The sequence below is a fragment of the Camelus dromedarius genome, chromosome 15, assembly GCF_036321535.1.
Source record: "Camelus dromedarius isolate mCamDro1 chromosome 15, mCamDro1.pat, whole genome shotgun sequence".
Lineage (NCBI taxonomy): Eukaryota > Metazoa > Chordata > Mammalia > Artiodactyla > Camelidae > Camelus > Camelus dromedarius.
The window spans coordinates 62709137-62725637 of NC_087450.1; the positions used below are offsets into that span (position 1 = coordinate 62709137).

The 16501-nt window shown below is 44.8% G+C and overlaps 1 protein-coding gene across 16 annotated transcripts in view; it reads left to right on the forward strand.

Moving 5' to 3' along the window:
• Nucleotides 1–3440: 3440 nt before the first annotated feature.
• The window catches only part of MYT1L (myelin transcription factor 1 like), a 373300-nt gene continuing 360239 nt past the window's right edge, over nucleotides 3441–16501 (forward strand). For 8 of the 16 annotated variants that reach the window (XM_064494764.1, XM_064494765.1, XM_064494769.1 and 5 more), the window contains exon 1: nucleotides 9951–10326. The gene's annotated coding sequence lies outside the window, so the exon portion shown is untranslated. The other 8 variants (XM_064494766.1, XM_064494767.1, XM_064494760.1 and 5 more) reach the window with 5 other exon arrangements.

The window sequence follows — 16501 nt, forward strand, 5'->3', positions numbered from 1 at the left end:
TGAGCTATGCATTTTCTAATACAGACGGGTGTTACCTGCACGATGACCCTGTAAGGGCAGCAGAAAGTTTGTTAGAAATAAGAGTTTGATAGCTATTTGGAGGCAAAGATGTTTCACTTAAGGTTTAATTGCAAAGCACAGAGAGATTTTTCATCTAAATAGCCTTTGGGGTGCTTCCCAGCCCTTCTGTGTCCTGAAGGGTGTCACTTGCTCCCCCGGACTGAAGAGCCCTGGGTTTCATTTTTTAAGGAATCCTAACATCAAGCGCACCTACAAGGTAACGGCGAAACGCAGACTGACACGTTGCTCTGCCGCGTGCACTTGGGCCCTGCGGCCTTGGGTCTCGGCCGCTTCCTCCTCGCCTTCCTCTCCTCACGGCCCTGACGTCGTGCGGGGGGCGGCTGGGAGGAGCACGAACGCTGGGCTGCGGCCAGAGCCCGTCTGGGGCGACTGCCGTCAGCTGGGCGAGGGAGGGCCGCGTGTGCGGGCAGCGAGGGGAGGGGCAGGCACGCTCTGGCTGCAGGGTCCAGAAATGCCGCCCTTCAAGATAAAACACGAGGTTCTAGCCTCCTGACACAAGGGCCTGTCATTTCACAGAGACACCCTGGCAGCTGCAGCCACATGAGCTCAGGAAGCAACGTTGCGTGTGTGTGCGCGTGCGCGTGCGTGTGTGTGCTTGTGCATACGTTTTTGCGTGTGTGCAGGAGCCCAGTAGCTAATGTGTCTTCATAAGACAGGAACGTGTGTAAGAAGCACATTCACATATGTAAATTTGTGGCTTGAAATCATGGCTTAGTCTCATTTAGAGATCTCCTCCTCTTTTTCCCTGAAGGTAAGCTATCTGGGGACAAATTTTAACTTAAAAAACTGAACTTACTGCTAACACAGCTAAGATAAGGCAGAGGCAACTCACAGAGGGTGCTTTCCTGTGTGTGTCTGTGTTGTGTGCGTGCATGTGCATATGTGTATCCTTTTCATTTGCACTTTATTTTCAAGGGTGTATTTGGAAGTATTTTGAAATCATAATATATATTCAAACCCTTAAATAAAGCGCTGGAGCTGTTTGACCAAAATGGTTTTTTTTTGTTGGTTTTTTTTTTTTTTTTTTTGCTGTAGATTTTATTCTGCTTGCTTGTTCAGAGGAAGGCTTTGTCCTGTATAAAATGGAGAAGCTTCCACTGTGGGAGGTGGCAGTTCTGCACTGGGTTTGGGGCTCTCCTTCGCTCCATCACGACCACACCACCTGAGGAACTGTTCTTCATCAGCGGGCTGGCTGTCTGGGGCGCTCAGGGTCCATGTCTCAGACACAGGAGAATACATGCTCCCATTTTTTTTTCCACCGGCTATAAATGATTCCTATTCTTTGCTCCATAGAACATCCGATGTGGTGCCCAATCAGCTTAAGAAGCTGCACGGACGTCATCAGTTCTGTGCGTGTATGTGCGCGTGTGTGCGAGAGGGAGGGAGAGGAGACGGCAGCTGCCCAGCCGAGCGCCGAGTGGAGTCTCCATTAGGGCAGCTCTATTGATTTCTGATTCACTCTGCAGCACAGCAGGGCTGGCGGTGGGAGGGGAAGAGTCACATCTCAGAGGCGGGATTACTCCAGGCAGAAACAAGTGTGTGTATATACATATATGCGTCTATATGCATATGTGCATATGTGACATAAACTGCTTATGTATGTACATGTGCATATATATGGTTCCACATAAAAATCATGCATCTGTTACCAAAAGGAATCAAAAAGTGGAAATTTAGGCAGCAAAACTGAGAGATTGTCAGTGATGTAGCATGAAATATATAGAAATGGTAGAACATAATGAATTCAGAAAAACCCTTGCTTCTAATTTTTAAGGCATTTTTCCTGAGAGATAATGATCTAATTTCAGAATGCCTTGTAAAAAAACTGAAAAATTTGAGATTTTGAAAGGTGCAGTTTATTTGAGGGTAATCTTAAAGCTGTATCTGAGAATTTTTTTTAAAGTCAGTTTCATTTTTATTCAATTTTGTTAGATTATTGCATCAGTGAGTCACCTTTCGTTTTTCTATTTTTGATGCCCTGTGTTGCAGAGTATCCAGGATACAGTAACAAGCTGGTTGCAAATGCTTGAAACAGAAATAGGTTCCTCTGGAGGCTGCATGTCAGAGGGTCCAGCTGTGAGCCTGGGGAGCAGAGCTGGTTCTCTCAAGGTCTGTTGCCCAGGATTTTGGTTAGAAATGAGTGTGTCTAGGTGGAAAACCATCACCTTGGTTTTTTAGGCAGCTTGCGTTTACCCTGGCTCTTTTACCCCAAGACTTACCAGCTGCCCCACTCCCCAAAAGAGAGACGGAGTGAGCTCAGTTTCACAATCCTGGTGTCAGCAGGCAGGCAGTCCGCATGTGAGCAGCAGGGAATCCATCCTGTCGTCCTCCCTCCCCCTCCCCCTCCGACCACGCACACACGTACAAGTGCCCATGCACACATACCACACACGCTCACACACACTCCAACACCAGTCGGTTGAGGGGATAAATGACGATACCTTTTTAAAAACCGAAAGGCAGTAAGCCATTATTAGCAGGAGCTATATTGAGCGTGATTGCCAGACAGGCAGCAAAGCCGAGCTCCAGTTCCGCCCAGACATGCGCCTTGCCGTTTTCATTTTAATCAGCCTGCTCAGGATGGTTGCTGATTCATTTTGCAGGATGTCCCCCTGGGAGCCAAGGTGGAAGCCTGAGGCGAGCTGCTCGCATCAATGCAGCACACACATCAGACCGGGAGGGGGAGGGCGGGATGGGGGTGGGAGGAACAGCCTGCAACACACCACATCCCCAGTTTCAATATGGCTATTTAAGAAATCCTTCGTAAAACCAAGTCCATTATAGTAAACATGATAGAAGAGAAAGAAAGAAAAAAATATGTCACGTTGTCATGTTGTTGTCCAGCTACCCCACCCCAACACACACACACACACACACGCACGCGCGCGCTTCTCCACAGAAAGGCTTGAAATTCTAGTTTGTTTTATGGTCACTGTAAAATGGAGAAGACACACATAGATGCTGATTTTCTTTACCTGGTAGCTGGCTGGGCTGCAGGCTGATTTGCAGGACTGACAACCTTATTATGCAGCCAGCTTATTATTGATATTATTCTGCACTCGGTTGCCATGGCCACCTTGTGAGAGACATTCAATTTTCTCTCTTCCATCATCATTATCTATGAGGCCATCTGTTGTGGAGAATGAATTCAGCCTCATTTGCATGACTGATAAGCAATTTTTTTTTTTATCTATTTAACAGAAGGTCATATGCCGGGGATTTGGAGCTCGTGAAAAAAAAATGTGGAAAAAAAAAGCTTATGGAGAGGATGAGTGGGAGCGCGTGCACTAGGGGATGCGTGTGGAAGTGAGGCAGACCCCTCAGGCCCGCCAGCCTATCGCTCCGCATTTGTCATTCCTGCCCGGGCGACATTTTTTTTTCCCCTAAGCTGCTGCACACTAAACAGGGGGAGAGCTTTCCTTGCAGTCTTCCTGAAGCCCCCCTGATTTTTAGACTCATTCTTGGTGGGTGTATTTTAATTTTTTTCCATTCCCTGGACTATGGGTTATGATATCAGTATTCACTGAAGACAAAAAGCAGCCTTTTCTGCATCTTGGTGGTAGGCATGTTCCTCATCATCGTTTCAGGCTTGGGGTGGAGCAGGGTTTGCTCTGCTTTCTGTGGATGTTGAGCTTGTCTCGCCTGTGAGCGCTCGCGGCCGTGTTGGGAGGTATGTGACGGCCGGCAGGTGGATGCTGGGGACGGCGTGGGCAGGTCTGCGTTGCCGTAGTTCGAGCACTTGTGCTTGAATGCCTATTGTTTGCTCCTTTTTAAGGTTGTTTTTATAGCATGGCTGGTAGCTGAGATGTTCCTGGCTAGGAGTTTATAATCCACGGAAGTCTCTCTTTAAAGCAAAATTGGTATGATGTTGCATGCCTTAATAACCATGATGCTGCTGATAGAAAAAGACCTTGCTGCATGGACAGTACTTGGATGACATGCAGCCACTGAAACAAAAACTTCCCAGAGACTTTACTGGATTACTTTACATTGCAAAGAAAGCACATCATTTTTTACAAAGGCTGTTAAAACATTAGATACTTTTGATGTAATGTTACATTTGCCTAATGGCAAGAAAGTTAGATGGTTTCAATTGAGAAACTCACATAAAGATTTTTAACTGTAACTGAAATGTTTGAAGTTCATAATAATGAAACTGTTTCACTTATAACAGGACTATACCTTTTAGTGCAACTTAAATTAATAAACTAAAAGTTCAAACTGCATACTTTATCTTCGAGGTAGATCAGAATAGGGCCATAAATATATACACATATAAATATTCATATAACAGCTAACTATTCAAAATACAGAGCTCTGACTTTGAATTTAGCATTAATTTAGCCATGATAATTTCTTGTGCACTAAAATGATATAATCTATGAAATTTTAGGTTATTTATTTACTTAAAGGAAAAATATTTATTATAATAGGAGCTTTTTTGTTCAAGTGTTTGTGTTTTTCACTGAACAAAACTAACTTCATAGACAAAAGCATCCTAGTACAACATGAAGGAGGCTTTCCTTCTGATTGTTCAACTTCATGAAAGTCACGCAGCTTTTTAAATGATAAAAAAAGCATGTCTTTCATACAGAGAAAAATGGGACTGTTTTTAAAAATATAAAAAGGGTTTTTGCACAATACTCCTTTTTGAAAAACACCACCACTGCATTCCTGTAAGTGTTCATCTCTCAAGAACTTTGCATCCAAAGTGTTGATTGTGTATTATACATGCTACTGATACATTCTAGAAAAAAAAGTAAGTTTATTTTTTCTAATTGACTTAAAGGAGAGTATATGATTCTCTCACTTCAAGTGCAATAAGTCAGTTGGTTAAAATTCTCCTTAAAGTTGTACTGCAGTAATAAATTTTCCTCATTAAATACAGTAGACCAGAGCTGATATGTTTGTGTAATAGTTCTTCACTTGATGGCACTTTTTAAAACTCTCACCACAGTGTCATGGACTTCTCATGAGCAAGCAGCTGTTACATAAGTCTTCCTTTTTAAATCAGCCATATTTTTAAAAAAATTTAGCTTGAGTATTGGAGAAATAATTTCTTTGTAAATATTAATCTTACAGTTAGAGAGTTCAAAACAGTAAAAGCCTGATAGTTTATGAAGGTTATTCACAGTGACATCACTTTTCTCAGAGGACCGTACTTTAAGCATCAGTAATGTGATACCTGGGTTTATGGCATAATATGAGGGGTTATGCTGTAGCCTTTTGATCAGAACATACAGCCTTCCGATCTGTGGAGCAAAATTGTCACCTTCTGAGAAACCTAGGAGATACCACAATTGATTTTTTTCCTTCCCCCCACCAAAAAAAAAAAAAAAGTTAATTACCAATCTTGGTTGGACCCTTCCTTGCCTCCCTGACATTTGACTGCTGCTAATTCGCTGATTAATCTCATTAATGTGATTGTAGCCGGATTTGGAGCCGGCTGCCATTGTTCTGCAGACAGTGCTTTTCAGCCTGAGCACTTGCCACCTCATTCAGTTTTGCTGTGATTTTTCAAAGGCTGGCTGAGTGAGCTATTGTGAGCCAGGCTCCTCTCCTTTCCCCTTTCAGCACCAGGAGCTGTCCGCTGCTGATAGCAGTTGTGTTCAGCAGTGACTGACTTCCCACTAGTTAACTGGCAATGCGAAAACGGCTCCCTCTCATCACCTTAATGATTGTACTCACTGAAGTGGAAGCAGGCACAGGCTTTATGGTCACAACTGGATGTTTTGAAGATTGTGGCAGAGAAGATAGGCAATCTCTGGATCTTTCTTTTGCACATGAAATTGTTACCCTACTTTCCAAATTACCAAACATGGTTTCATTAAAATTACTTGCATACATGTAACTGTGAGTTAGCAAACCTGTAAACACTGCGTGGATATGCTTTTAAAATGGAAAATCTTTATGCAATGGACATTTATGTAATTATTGATAAAATTTCATTTTTGAAAAAGGTGAGCCAGGGTTACCAAGATAAACCAATAAGGCAGAAAATATACATGAAACACCAGTTTCAACTTGTCTTGAGTGAAACTTGCAACCTCCAGCAAAACTTAGGCCAATGTCATGATTTTGTGCTGGAAGCTGAGATCAAGGTTGAGGGCCCAGGAGTCTGTGACCATGTGTGGGGGGTATACAAGAATTCCTAAAGACATATGAGCCCACCATTTCCTCTTGGACTGTAGAAGCAGCGTGAGCACATTTTAGGGAAATGTAAGTATTTTCAGAGAATGAGCCTCTTCAATATACTGCCTTTATTGTTCCTGGCATATTTTTCACCTAACTTATTTTTATTTTTTACACTCTGGAAAATGTTTATATTTCAAACGTTACTAATGAACACACCCAATTATTTCACTGTCTGATATTTTGTTTTATATGCCAGCTTCCAATAGATTAGGGAAAAATAAGTTATTTTGTAACTTCAAAGCTTTTTGAAGTTTATCTGTTTGTTAAAACTATACTTCAAATTCAAAATTCAGAGTTCATAATCTGATTATTTATTGAACTGCTTTTAGAAATACTTCACATGTGTGATAAAAAAAATCCAATCCCTTTTCTGAGAAAAATTCATTTTAGTGTCTAAACGATATTTTCAAAGTCACATGCGTAAACTAGACTTCCAGCTCTCCCTGTAAGACAGCCTAAGTTGAGGGAGAGGTGCTGTTTGTAAAAACACATTGTATCGTCTCAAATACTTTACTTATTGCACAATTTGCTGGCTACATTTTTAACTGTAAACAACTTCAAACTTTATTTCCTCTTGAATATTTTATATTAAGAAGCCCATTCAGTGGGGGAAGAGGGACTAGAAAGATGCTTTTCTGTAAGACCCCGCTGCTCTGACATCGGAGGGCGGCTTGGCTGGAGGCCTCTGCAGTCCAGGCTATAATTTCCAATCAATCACCAGTTTTTCAAATGCATCTAGTACTTGGCCATGAAGTCTGCCTCAATGCGAGGTGTCCCCAGACAGAACTCTGTCCAGACAGCAAATGGATGGCAGTCTCAGAGAGACCCTCGGTTTTGCTAAATTCTTCTAATCAAATGACTTCATATCACAATTTGATTGTCATAATATTACACATTTTCTTATTTTCAAGTTTTTGAAAAAAATCTTTTCATGACTCTTTTTTTGTTGTTGTTTTCTCCAGGGGAAAAAAATGTGTAGCATTCCTTAGAAAAGAGTAATAGAGGATAAGCTTGAACAAAAACTTGAACATGATTAACATAGTTTTCACCAAATAAGGTCCATCACAGTGTATTCTCTATACCTGACACTGAGCTACACTTACTCCAAGCTAAACTGAAGAGAAAAGACACCACGAACTTTAAGAAGAAAATACTTTTATAATTTTTTTTTATAATTTTCTTTGGAAGTTGTAGCAGGTAAACCACATCCATGTATTGTGTGTGGCTGATACAAAAAATAATACAGCTTTAATTGGCAGACTCCACAGATTGGAAATACTGCCCATAATAATCATAACTTGCACAAGGAATAACACTAAATGCTCTACTTTTGTGGTAATTTATCGTATGACTTTTCTGATACCAGATCATTCTAAGGTAGCAGACACATTCTTCCATCATCAGGCTGTGTTTCAGGGCAACACGGTTTCAGCTGGAGTGCGCTTTGTGTCCTCCTGTCTCTCTGTCTACCCCCCTCCTCCCTCCCTCTCCTCCCACGCCCTCCCCCACTTTCTCTCTCCCTCTTTCTCTCTCTCCTGTCCTCTCTCTCTAACTCTGTCCCTGGTCGTCCCTTTGGCCTCCCTGTCTTCTCTCTCTGTCTCTTTCACACCTGCATTGTTCAAGCAAATACAATGATTTTTCTATGCCTGTTTCACAGTGAAACTGTTTGCAGCTTTGACATCATAATGAGTCCTCAGGGCATCTGCAGAAGTACTCAGAGATGGCAGAGAAAATGTGCACAAGGCCAGGTGTTATAAAACTGGAAAGAACGCATAAATGCTTATTTATTTTGTGAGGAAACACTGATAAGCACTGCTGTTAGGCTGTGCTGTTCGGAAATTCTTCCTAAAATGTATCTTTTCAAAAATCCCTACTCCCCACGTGGTGATTATTGGAAAAGTTGGGATGGGGAGGGAAATATTTTAGGTTAAGGTAAGGGGCATTGTGCTGTGAGAAGACGGAACGGTCAGACTGCAGTGATTTCCAGCAGGGCTGGACGGGAAGGGAATTGTCACCTCCGTAGGAACCAGTGTGTCTGGTCTCAAGACATCAGGCAAGAAGCTCGGGATTTAGAGACATCACCTTTGAAAGCTCGAGTAAGGTGTCTCGGTAACTTCGGACCTCTGTGCCGTCCTCCCCACAGAAACCACAGTCAGCACTGCGTTCCGGGGAAACCCTGCAGTGGTTTATCGCGGGGGCGGCGCTGCCCTGGGCTCTGCCTGCACACGGTGAGCGGGCGGAGTGGCGGCCCCGGAGGGAAGGGGCCAGCGTGGAAACGCATAGGGCCGCGCCGTGCACACGTGCGATGCTCTCTCTCCGCGGCAGACGTAGCCCTGCCTGGGTGGAGAAGTAGGCTGCAGAGCGGGAGTGTGCTGGATGGCCGCCGACTCTCCCACAGACAGGTGCCTCTTTGTCTTTATTAAAGGTTGCATGTGGGTACCTGGTTGTGGCCACTTGCAGCTCCTCAGGACGATTTCACCGGATCGCTTAAGGACTTTGGCAAATAGTTATCTCCTTGTCTCCCTGACTACCGTCAGCTCTTCTTTGATGACAGATTATGACAGCTCTTAAAATTGCCTGGTTTGGCGTACAAATGAGCCAACAATGGACTCGTTCTCCAGCAGAGCTCCTCTCCCTGTCGATCTTTGTGGGCACCCGGTCCGTCTGCATGCTGTCTGGAGTTGTTACTAAACAGGCGTCTGTGTATTCAAGGCTAGTGTCCAGGGGAAGGGTGGGAGGTGCTAAGTAGCCTTTATGATTTAACGTGGCCTTTCACAGTGCTGAGTGTTATCAGAGTGAGGTCTGCAGAGAGAGTGCCATGGCATGGTTACCGCGGGAGTGGAGCATTTGTTGCTGGACTCAAGAAGCCATGTACAAAATCAGCACTTTTTTTTTTTCTATCGGAAAGATGCTAAAGTCTTATCTCTCTCTTCCCTTTTGTGTTTTGAGACCGTATTAGGTCCTGCCTTTTCAGACAGAAACTTTCTCTGAGCGATACTGAAAGGCTGGCGGAGCTTTAACTTTCTCAGAGAAATAGTTGTGTCTTTTGTTCGAAGAGAAAGCGATAAAGGGAAGGCGATGCTGAAACCAAGCAGAATGCGCTGCAGCCCGAAAGGGGCTTTAGGAGTCAGTTGGCGTTAACTCTTGTGTCACTGTTCCTCCCTTTGAGGAGGTGGTGGGGCAGGTTTGGGAGCTCTGTCTGTGTTGTTTTGGTGCTCAGCAGTAGGGCCATGGGAAATGCTGTGGGTTCAGCTGCCTTTCTGAGGTCTCTCTGGCCACGGCATGAATTTACCATCACATCAGTGTTGGGGGTGTATTTTTAGATATACTGCCTCGCCGGTGGCTGTCAACAGCCTGACTCTGGTATTTACAGTTCTCATCTATTACATGAAATACGGCCCTGCACATGCTACACATTCTGCTCTAGAGATTTAGGGGCCTGTGGGTACGATGTAAGAAGCATACAGCACGCATCCCCAGTCTTGTCTGACTGTGTTGCCAGCTCAATAAACAGGAAGGTTGGGGACGACCGGCTTATTCTACAGCCGCAACTTGAAGGTTACCTAGCTCAGGGCTGAAGTTCCCTCCGTGCTCGGGTCTGGGGAAATGGATGTGTATTGTGGTGCTTAGAGGATGCAGCCTGAGCCGGGGTAAGTCAGCAGGGCTGCTGAGGCTGCTCTGCTGCGGCTCCGTGGCCTCCCAGGGAGCCAGCCAGGGCTCGCAGCCCCTCCGCCGGGGGCTGCTGTCAACGGAAGCCCCACTTCCTGCACCAGGCGGAGCGCGGCACGCATGCCTCTTCCCTGGCGTTTCGCGGTGTCAACTTATTAATTTCCATCTTGGACTTCAGGCCTGTTGGTTTCCTGTCTGAAAGCATTATGACTTTTGTCCATGTGGCAAAATAATTAGCATAGAGATGAGCAGTGGCCGGGTGTCTGCGCGCCACTAGGGAAGAGGTGCGGTGGGAAGTTGATTGGATGCTCGGAGAACGAACGGTGGGCGTTCAGAAGCAGAAGAGTTTGCAGCGGTGGAGCAGGTTGGAGAATTTTCTGGGTGAGTCCCTAAGATGGAAGCGGGGTGGCTGCCGTGGGAGCGACGGCTCGGCGGAGGCTGGCCTAGTTGAAGGAGCCCGGGGACCGCAGGCGCGTTCCTGGGACCACTTTGTGTGCAATTCTTCAGGTTCCCCTTGGTATTCCCTCCAGGTAAATATGTCCTGTGCTTGTTTCCCGAGCGTCGGCTCTGCTTCCCAAAGTGGAGCAAAGTTCAACTCCCGTGGTCAGTAACAAAAGGATGGGCGCTGCTGCTGGGGTGGGGAGGCTGGGGCATCCATCTTCTGGTGCTTGTGTCTGGAGTGAAAATGAACTGTTTGGAGATTATTGTTTTCAGAAATTTACAGCAGCCATTATTCAATGTGTTTAATTAATATTTTCTGAAACACTGTATCCAGACCAGGAAAATGAGCAAATGTTGCTTCAGTGAAAACCCAGACATAATTAGTTTTGACTGGTGTGTATTTTTCCTAGCTGGAAGAAGATTTTAGCTGATTTAACAAGCAACTTACTGGAGATTTTGCAAATTGAACTGAAGTTCCTATTGATCCGTAGGATCTGCAGACAGGAAAGAGGAGAATGAGCATTACCTCCGATACTTGCAGTTCTTTGCAGAAAAATGGAGACTGTTTTTCCAAATCAGTCTTCTGAGTTGAGAAATAAGTCAAAAGCCGGGTGGAATCCTAATTTTCTATTGTCATCGGTGACACACGTTTCTTATGTAATTCTGTGGTTGTGGTCCTGCAATGTGGTTGTTTTGATGTTTAGTTAGAGCTGCTTTCGCCTCAGAACTGACGAATAGTTCTCTCTTGTTTTCATAATCTCTATCCTCTCCTTAAAAGGCAAGGTTTTCATTTTAACTGACCTAATTATTTCATCTGCTTTTAAGGTAGAACTTAAGTAGAAATTACTACCTTTTAACTGTCTGTCTATAGTTTCCTGAATATTTGAAATCACTTATGGGTTTTATTTTGCTTTTATTTGGGGGCTTTTTTTTTTTTTTTTTAACAGAGTTGCTTTACTTTAGCTGTTTCTTTAGACAATGACTGAATATTTGACAAAAAAAAAATGCAACTTTTTGGAGGGTTATTTCTTCTCTTTTAAAAAACTATGCCTTTCCAAAAAAGAAAACTACCTTCAATGACCCTAAACCTCAAACACAAGGTACTGGAAAACATATTAACCCTTTATATGAAGCTTCTTGGTTTTGATCATTTTACCCCTCACACTTGAAGTTTCTGAATACTCACACTGAGCTTTTATTTTTTGCATAATATGTGAATTTTTCATGTTTATATCAATGAATATATATGTGTATATATGTATATGTGAAAACTTTTTTATCTGTTTCATTTTTAAACTTGCTGGTAAACCAGAATGAGAAAACAATTGAGGGTCTTTTTTTTTTTTAATTATTTAACCCAAACAGTATTAAATACCAAATTGTGCTAAAAACAGATTCATGAACTCTTGCCTAGAGAAAAATATGTCCAGCTCTAAGCTGAAATGTAGCAACAAGGAAGAACTGCTAGTTTTCATCTCAGACACGAGCCAAGGCTGCTTCTACGATTAAGACAATTCCTTTTAGTTTTATGATGGGTGATAACTTTCTTGGGGCAAAATATCGATGTTCGGTTTTTAACCCCAAAGTGCCCGCGTGCACCCAGAAAGGAGCACTTGAGTGTCACCTACCACGCTGCGTTCTTTGTGCCTGACTGCCTTTCCAAGGTACAGTCGAGTTTTCTTTTTTAAGGGCCAAAATTATGTCATATTAGTTTCCACTTGACAGAGTTACTTTACGCCACTGTCTGTCACACGGGGTCTCGGACACCGTGGAGGTGGCAGGGCTTGTCCTTAGAGACAGCGAAGGATCCCAGGGCCAGGAGGACGGTGATGTGTACCTAGCTGAAAATGCGGTTTCTACAGGCGATTTTCTTTTTTCTTTCTTTCTTTTTTTTTTTTTTTTTTTTCAGTTTATCTCTAAGGTTGCAGATCAACTTTGGAAAGAAAAGCAGCCTTTTATAGCACATATTTTAAAGCTCAGTGAGTTGCCAAAATACTAACCTGAAATCAGGCACTCCTTCAATTCCAGGGGGGAGAGAGGTTGGGGGGGGGGCTTCTGTCCCAGGGGGCCTCTCTGTGCCAAGGCTGTTCCCAGGGACATTCTTCCATGGGTTCCTCATGATGCTGGATGGAGCGGGGTATCAATATTTTTTATCTTTCAAAAGCTTATTTGGCCTTATTTCTTTAAAATTCTGTCCTACAATGTATCTCTGCACTTGCAGGGGTCCTACAATGAATCTCTTCGAAGGTTTTGTGAGGGCAGGCGTGTGTGCTTTTTAGAATGCCAGTGTGGACATGCTGTCTGTAAGCTGGCAGCATTCGAGCCTTCTCTGAGCATTGTGTGAGGCTGCTGTAGACATATCTGGGTACTCATGAAAGCAGTTGAAAGGAACTTTATAACTCGATGTTGCACACTGACTGCTTTATGCTGAAGTCTGACTGCTTGGACGGTGCACTCAAATGGCTTTAGAGGAAATGACCTCAAGATTATTGGACCTTCGCTTGAGACATTTGCAGGGGTGGAGAGTCGGGCTTAGGTCTCTCAATCAGGAACTCAGGGATTAAAAATGTATGGGGTGGGAGCTCTTTTTAGGACGTTGACAGAAATTTTTGTTAGAGGCTTTCTAGCTCCAACCCAGTTTTGAGTGGTGCCTGCCTGCTGTTTTCTCATCCTGGGCTCAGAGTGTATTTGAATGCTACTCAACAGAATGGTTTCAGAGGAGTCGAAGTCACCCCTCGATCCTTCAGCCCTGAAAAGGCTGGACAGTTCCTGCAGACAGACTCCAAACATGGCCCAATCCCCCCTCCCTGGTGCATGTGTTCCCCCAGCCTCTCGCATCTGAACAGAAGCAGAAAGCTCAAGGCCGGGTCGCCATGAAACAAAGCTAGTCAGACTGGTTGTGGAGATAATCGCGTCTGCAGGGCACCCCGTGGAGAGCCATCAAATCAGGGCTGCTCTGGAGCTGTCTGCTAGATTGTGAACGCTCAGAAATCAATGCTGCATCTGCCAGTGGACCCTCTGGTTCACTGAAATCCCACCTGCCTGATGCATCTGGGCAAGAGCTTTTCAGAAACCAGTTTCCTTCAGGATAAATTTAATATGTCTTGAGGGCCAGACGCAAGCGAATTGATTCTGTCTCTGCACCAGGAAAACGCAGCAGCAGCTGTAAGAGTGAGGCTCCCAGCAAGCCCAGGACTGCGGGCTGCTATGTGGTGGGCCGCCCTGCACACCTCGTGCCAGCGAGGCGTTTTCTAATTAGGAAGTTGATTAGAAGGGCATGGAGACCACGGATGTGTGGTCCTGGGGCATCCACCCAGCTGTTTGTTGTCTGGCTGGGCTTGTCACCATGGCGGGAAAGAGGGGAGCTCGTCCTGAGGCCGGGGGTGACAAGACTGAACTGTCCTGTGCATGTGCTCACGGCAGCCGTGGCCTCGTCCACACCAGCCTTCTCTGCAGACAGACTTGCCGGCTTCCTCTGGGAAACGGTGATCCCTACACCGGGAGCACATGGAGCAGTGGAGCCATTGCGCTGAGAGAGCCTGTGGCTCTGATTTCTCAGGGGCCTACGTGATGGGTCATAATTGTCTGCATTTTCTGGATTAAAACATCTGACCTCACGCCCTGCTGTTCAGCACGAATGGTCTCAGTTCTCGGCAGAGTCTGCGCCGTTTATCTTCAAGAGCAGCTGGCTTTGTTTTTGCCTTTTCCTTCTCTTTTCCTTGTTTTTTTTCCACCCACCCCCAAGGGAAACTGCTTTCTTCACTGGCTCTTTTCAGGGCGCAGAGTGTCTGACCAAAGAACAAATGTGGTGCCTGACTGAAGTGGCCAGTGTGGTGTGAGTGCCATGTGATGAGTGCAACCCCGCCCCTCCTGGACCCTTCCCGGCCCGAGTGCCCCAGAGAAGCAGGACAGACGCCCAAGCAGGCTGGGCCGGCGGGTTGGCGCCGAGGCTCCAGTGTCCAGGACAGGTGTTGACTCAGGCTTCAGAGTGGGGGGCTATGTCTCCTTCCAGGGGAATTCCAGCTGCTGGGGTGATGGTTCTCCCTTACGTTCTACTCCCCTCAAACCCCACTTGCAAATGTGTGAATTAGGTTTAGATTCTGCATTTACAAGAGTCCAGCAACAGCGTAGCTGGAGTCAGTAACAAGGACGGGTTGCCCGGAGCGCCCGCGCACCGTCTCCTGGGGGAAAGAAGACCAAAGTCAGGGCTGAAAATTAAAGGCACAGCTCCTAAAAATTGGTTCCTCCCTTCACTCTTAGCACAGCCATGAACAGTTCATAGAACCTACATGCATTGAGCACCACTGTGTGCAGAGCCCAGACTAAGATAAATTTCTAGCCCACATGAATCAGGGTATAGATATAAAATTATGCCTATGTTAAAATATAATATATAAATATATATTTTATATTATATGAATATATTTATAAATTTGAAGATTTATTTAGATATATAAATATAAACATAATATAGCTATTGTTAATGTGTTATATTACACATGTATAACATTATATATGAAATCTATACATGTTATATTTTATATCTATGTTATATATGAATATATACTTTGATTTTAGCATGTAAGCTTTTGGTAAAGGGCAATCACAATGTTTCTCTATCTACTTTGTCTTGAATACATTTTGAAGTAGATTAAACCATTTTGCTGGCTGAGTCAGGAGAGGAGGGTGATCACTGCCGGCCCTCCCTGAGATGATTAATACTTCAGGGATCCGGGGGATCCTTCTGAAAATTAGCTCTCAATTGCATGGCATCGGATAATCATATTTCTCTACTTAATTGAATATATGAGTTGAGTTTGTTGCCTTCTTATAAAATCCAGAGCTAAAAACTCCAGCTTTGGGAGGGTCCTGGAGAGCTGGTCCTCATTCCTCGCACTGTATGTTGTCGGTCCCTTACGAGATGCGGTTACCATTGGCACGGGTCTTTACTTACCTGAGAACACATGAAACAGTAAACAAACTTATACTTTGAGGACAGAGTGGTGGTCAAATGTCAGGTGTCTGTCTGGCAATTTCTGAACATCTTAAAGCTGGGCCTGCCAGACACCCACAGCGGAGTGCTTGAGTCAGGCACGGCTGAGCGCCGATGGTGACTCAGGGCCAGCCTCCCAGGGCCACAGGAAGATCCCTGCGTCCTGCTCACTCACTCTGACTGGAGTCTGTGACATCAGCTGTCCGCCTTGACGCGGGCGGCTGAATGGGGCAGCGACGTGGTTCACGCACGGGCTCCCATTGGCTGAAGGGACATCAAACGGAAGAGGAGAGAATCCGCATTAGAAGCTGGCCACGCACTGAGGCGTGCAGACGACTCTCTGCCGTGTTCTCTCTGGAGTCAGAGCTGACTGAGCATCCCTGCCCGTTCAGGATTGAGGACTTTGTGATGAAATCTTGCAGGAGAAAAGTTAGATTAGAGTTAGTGCTTTGTATTTTCTCAGAGTCCAGAAATTTGAGTAGCCCAGACATCTGAAAGCTGCCTTGTCTTTGCTTAAAAATGGAAGTCTGTGATGACACAGACGTGACAAGTGCTGCTCGATGCTGGATGCTGGTCTACGGCGGGACGGAAAACCTGAATGGTTTGCTCGGATAAACTTCAGACTAATTTATGACTTCCTCTTTGGCTAATGTGGCACACTTGGTACTGAGCTAACACTTGGAGTTTTCCACGGACTGTGTGTGATGAAGCCTGCAATGTCTTTTGCAGTTCTTCCTGTAGAGCCGAGAACAAGGGTGGAGGTAGCTTCACTGCCAAATGTTTTTTAAGCTAATTTGCTGTTACTGGGATTTTGTTAGCTCAAAAACAATCCTTTTCCCTAAGAGACCCACACCCATAGTGCAAGCCAAGAAGGGTTGTGTCTGTTCTCCGGGGACGAGTTAACACACCTGTTTACAAATGGGCTAGGCCACCTGTTCACCCAGTTTTAAAGTTAATGATCAAAACAGCGTCTGATCAAAGGGTTGGCTTGATGGGAAGGACAATGACATTGGTGAGACTAGATGTGACTTCTCATTTTTGATACATAACATTTCGTTGATGCTAATTTTGAATATGTTAGAAAACGCACTCGGCCCAGGATAAGTGTCCACCGACGTCAGC